The following is a 6,000-nucleotide window of genomic DNA, read 5'->3' as shown; positions in this document are numbered from 1 at the left end:
CTTGACGAAGAACGAACTCAAAGAATCAGGGCAGACTCCGATTCCAAGAGCGCCAATCTCGCCAAATTGTCACCTGTGGGTGAACTAGGTGTTCTGTCGTACGTATAATACGTATTAAATCGAACAGAGCAACTTACTAGTCGAATGGGACAGACGTAAGATTTCAAACGTCTGGCGACCAAACTACAGTAATGTTGCGTACGAGAGCCGCTCTCGGGTCTGGTCGCGACTCTCGTCCGCGACTGGTAGTCGATTCGGCTTCCTTTGCTCTCGGTCGCCGAGATAATTGGTACACGACCGGAGAAGCAAAAAAAAGGGTCTCGCTCGACCGTCGATGCTCGAGCTCGATGCCCGAAATCAATGACGTCAGAAAAGACAATTTAATAGGAAAAATTGAAGTTCCTTATTTGCAAACAGATTTTCACGCAAGTAACACCAATCGATTCCCTGTGCTCTCCCGATAAAAGTGATATCAAACACGACATGATTCCTATTATTTATAATAAAGATATTTAAATAATAAAGGTTGGAATCCTGCGGCGGTTACGGAGAATCGTCAAAGTTACTTTTCTATCAGTTCTTTACGAGCTAAAAATGACAATAAATGAAGATTTGGCTAACAGAATTTATGTATATTATATTTAATCGATGTCGGAAAGACTATATTGAAAATAAAAAAATAAAAATTTCGCTTACGCTTTCTTTTTCTTAATAATTTCAATCATTAAATAATTAAACACAAAAATATGAGGGAATAATAGCTAGCAGGAATAATAATAAGTAGCATTCTAACATGCTACGACGAGAGCCGCGCTCGTCGAATCGACTACCACTCACGGACGAGAGTCGCGCTCGGGTCTAGTCGTGCCTTAGAATCGACTACCATTCACGGACGAGAGCAGCGCTCGGGACTGGTCGTGCTTAAAATCGACTACCACTCACGGACGAGAGTCGCGCCCGGGTCTGTTTACATAACGCGATGAGCATGACCTTTCGTTCTACAAACCAAGTTTTATGTATCTTTGTTAAAAATAATCGGAATCATGTCGTGTTTGACATCATTTTAATCAGGAGAGCACAAGGAATCGATTGGTGTTACTTGCGTGAAAATCCGTTTGCGAATAAGAAATTTCAATTTTTCCTATTTAAATCTCTAATGCTATCGTTGTTTTTTATGATGTCCTTGTTCTCGGGCGTCGAGCTCGAACGCGATGGTTCCAAGAATTGGTTTCTCGGCGGCACGTATCAAACGAGGTAGTGGGGATAAACCACAGCTCTCGTCCGTGTAGACGAAACGGCTCTCGTCCGCAACATTACTTTCTAAAGGAGCGGTCTCGGTCTCACTGGACGAGTATATCAGCTACCTCCAAGATCTTCGTCTATTCGGAACCTGATGCCAGGGAGAAGTGTGTCTCTTGCTGCTTTTGCAGCTCCCTATACAGGGTGTAACAAAAATGTCGCAGTTCCTTAAAAGGGGTGATTTAGGGGGTGATTTGAAATAACTTTTTCCTTAGCGAAAATGTAAGATGAGGCTTCGTTAATGAGTTATTAACGAAAAACACCGACCAATGAGAGCGCGAGTTTGCCGCCCGAGCGAACGCGGTAGCGTTGGGTACGCGCGCTAGATGCTACAGTTGTACTCCGAACAAGAAAGTCGTCATACATCGAAGAAAATAGCATTAGTATGAAAACTGAAAGCGACATAATAAATAACACCGAGTCCCTTTTTTCTTTATCACTTGAAGTGAATAATTACTTAAAATCGAGGAAAACTACGTGCAACGTAAAAATACGAACATGTAAATCTCTTATTCGCATAACGTATAAACGAAAAAGCAATACAACGAAAAATAAAGGAAGAAGAGAACAAACTTCACCTGTAGTTTGTAAACCTGTGTCACTGGGTCACTGTACCGATCCTGGTCATCGACTGTCGAAATGGTTTATGCTAGGGCACGCGTTTAGGTAATTTATGGCTTTATTGCTTTGGTTTCGAAGAAGACATGATCTCGGAGTGTCCGAACAAAGAAGGTCTGAGGTGCTTAAACTACGTGGGGGGTACAAGGAGCTTCTTTGGAAAAATTCTACCCTGCCATAAACCACTCCAGAGGTCGATGACCAGTATCAGTACAGTGACCCAGTGATACAGATTTACAAACTACAGATGAATTGCATTTGATTCATTAATGATTATTATTCTTTAAATCTAACGCAGACTACTTTCAACATTTCTATCTTCAACGTTAATTCTCCAATTCTCCGTTCATTTCTTTTGTTGCATTGCTTTTTCGTTTATACATTATGCAAATATTTTCACACTAATGCTATTTCCTTCGACGCATGTCGACTTTCTTGTTCGGAGTACAACGTAGCGACCAGCGCGTACCCAACGCTACCGCAGTCGCTCGGACGGCAAACTCGCGCTCTCATTGGCCGGTGTTTTTCATTAATAACTCGTTAACGAAGCCTTATCTTACATTTTCGCTAAGGAAAAAGTTGTTTCAAATCACCCCCTGAATCACCCCTTTTAAGGAACTGCAACATTTTTGTTACACCCTGTATACCCACTAGTCGGAGATCGCGCATGCGTAATGTCTTATTTCTAATGGCGGTCTTATTCTAATCGTAAATGAAAACGTACGACATACGTTATGTTTATGTCAAAATATAATTGGAACCTATAATATATGATATAAAAGTAAGGTACACAAGAATATTAATTAGTATTAAGATAATAGAATACGCGGTAATATATAATAATAAGGTATTAGAAGAATACAAATACAATGAGATAGAGAGAAATGGTAATAGATAGAGTAGAAAGAGATAGTAGTGGATAGAGTGAGAGGGGAGACCGTGGGTAGTTACACTAGCCAAAGCAAACTATGTATTTCACCAAAGGCAACGCGATACAAGGCACTATCGGTTCAACTGTCGTGTAATGAATGACTATTATCGTCCCTCAAGAATCAGCCGATGCCTCTCGGGACCTGCTGCAGGTACCGCCATAAACGAATTCGCGGTCCCCACTCCGCACATGTCATGTGTTGTCTTACAGGATGATTACGCAGGTCTATTTTCGATTAGAGAAAAGTCTCGGTGTTGAGTCATAGTAAAAGCATATGCACGCGTGTTTGTATGCTTTATAACTAAATGTATGGCTTCTGACCTCAGTACTCGGGCATTTTTTAATTGTTTATGACAATTTATAGCACGTCGAGAAAAGTGTAATATCATTTAGTTACATAATGGCACAAATTTTGTGAGAGCACGTAATGAGTTAAGTGATTTAGGCTTTTTATTATTGAACAACAAACACAGGACACAAATGTCTCCATTATGTACCGTAGAAAGTATTCAATGGTACTTTATACCTCTTCATGTACCGCATGTTGGCGATTATGGGAAAGTGCTGTCAAATCAGCAAAGTACCATCTGAAGCGAGTAGTTGGCCAAACCAATTCAATTTTTGAAGAATTATATACAATAATCACACATGTTGAATCACGCATGAATTCCCGATCATTATGTCCGTTGATAGATAATCCTTCTGACCTTTCCTCTCTCACGCCCAGTCATTTTCTTATTGGTGGCATACTGACTCTACTGCCGGAACCTGATCTTCGATATGTTAAACCATCTAAACTAATTACATGTTAAAAACATCCAAACCTTTCAATGGTTCTGGGGTAAGTGCCGTGTCCCTTAACACAGTCCTCTTTCCAGAGAGTCAAAAGACACTCCACATTCTGTGGCCAGATCCTTCAGGACGATGTCCTTAATATTCTCTGGACTCTGTCTTTCTCTCTAAACGTAAACAATCAACCCACCGACACTTAACTGCTGAGAAACTCAATATGGTCGTCAGCCATCAATTGCAGCAAGCCTATTCATGACCTCTAATGGCCATAACCCGGTCATAAAATCATTTACTCTTGGACACCCTAGTCAGTATCTGTTGCAGCATTTTTAGACAAGGTGGCAGAAAGGGTATCTGCATCAATTGCAACAAAGAAACAAATGGATGGTGGGTATGTCAGCCAAATTCGGACCAGGTGCTATGTTATAGTTAAGGATGGCAATGCAGCACCACTGAAATGGTACATGGGCAGGATCCAAAATTTAGTTAAAATTGATAAATAAAGAGTTATTGTGTCTACCCTCGTCTAAATTATCTGTTTACTTCACACGGTCACACAGCACAACTCTCTCATCCGCAAATATTGAAAGACCACTAAATTTGGAGGAAAACCGTACACACAACGGAAATAGCGTGGGAGATGGACTAGATTTGTAGGAAAACTAGGCAAGTGTCACGAACATTCGCGCAAATGTTTGATTCGAAAGTTCGTCGAAAAACTAACTATGGCTTGTTGAAAAACTCGTCAAGGTAATAACTTCATTATTACCAATAACAATAACTTCATTATTTTATCTCATTTATATTGTCAGTAAGTATAATTAAAGAAAGATTAAAGAAATCGACATTTTGACTCTTTTGAATGGGAATACCCCCTTAATACATTAATTCATTAATCCCTACATCTGCTACAATGGAAAAATCATTTGTCGATATGTCAGTAAGGTAGCTATAGCGGGGTACTTGTGTTCAGTGCACAAAAGCCCAAGATCAGCAGGGGGTCTGGTTATTACATCTTTTGGATCTTTCTTATTATTTGCCTTCCACTATTTATCGAGTTCTGAAAATCACATTTTACATAGCAAATAACTTTTTATTTCATTTTCATTCACCTTTAAACTGTTTGAAAAATATATGAAAGAATTTTATGCAGTACCTCTATGAAAAAACAAATACCAAAAAATTATATTGCAATATCACTCTGGTGGTCAATACACCATGTATAAAATGATAGTTTAGGTAGAATAAGAATAGATATATTCGTATATGCTGTGTGTTTTTATATTTTCGTAGAGTATTTTTCACATTTATAATGTAATTATTTTTCAAATAAGAAATAAATGTGTGTTCCTTGCTTTATTTTCTTCTCTGAACTTGAGTGGCTCTCTTGTTAATTAATAATTTAGTAATAATTTTTTGCTTAAACATACATTTAATTTATGTAGCGACTATAACGTAAATATTGAGCTTATGTAATATGAAGAAAATAACGGGGTAAGGGACCGAGATGATTTCTGCACGAGAGTCCACTAATGCCTAGCTATGCAACTGCGATATGTTATTCAAAATATGCACATTATTGAAAACAAGTAACCGCAATTAAATTTTCCAAGTTACTTGAAAACTATAAGGAGTCTGTTTCTTCCATACTTTCTATTTATTATCCTTGTGAAATAATACTACATAAAGTAATATTTAAAACAATTAATACAAGTTCAAATATATAAAATATTATTTCAACTAATTATTTCTGATACATCTTAAAAAACTATTATTTGAGTTAAAAATTTCATTTACTTTGTTCTAATTAAGTACTATCTATATGTATATGTATTGATAACTATAGTGTGAAATAAATTTAAAAATATTATTTCATTTGAATATACTATATATAACCGAATTTGTGCTTGCGTGTTCATGTGCGTCTGCGTGTGCGTGCATGTGTATGAGAGCGAGTATGTAAAGGAATATAAATTTTTAATAAAATGAGATATATTATATTATATAATTTGAAGAAAGAACATTTCTTGATTCAAATAAACTAAGGTATTATTATTCCAAAATAATATGTACCTAAATACAAGGATAAGTATATCTAATGTTTAAGTAATTATTTTTCAAATATTTTACCTAAATAATTTCCATGCCTAAGAAATAGATATTCATTTCTAAAAATTAAAAATTTTGTCGAAATTTTTAATAGTTTGAACTAAAATTATTCTTAAAGAGCATAATTCCCTAAGTATGTTGTAGCAACTTATTTTAAAGTATACATAATAATTCATAGTTAAGATTGATATATTATATAATCATTTTCAAATATTTTCTTTAGATAATGCATATAGTGTTTAATTGTATAA

The sequence above is a fragment of the Calliopsis andreniformis genome, unplaced genomic scaffold (assembly GCF_051401765.1).
Source record: "Calliopsis andreniformis isolate RMS-2024a unplaced genomic scaffold, iyCalAndr_principal scaffold0048, whole genome shotgun sequence".
NCBI lineage: Eukaryota > Metazoa > Arthropoda > Insecta > Hymenoptera > Andrenidae > Calliopsis > Calliopsis andreniformis.
This window is presented reverse-complemented; position numbering follows the sequence as displayed.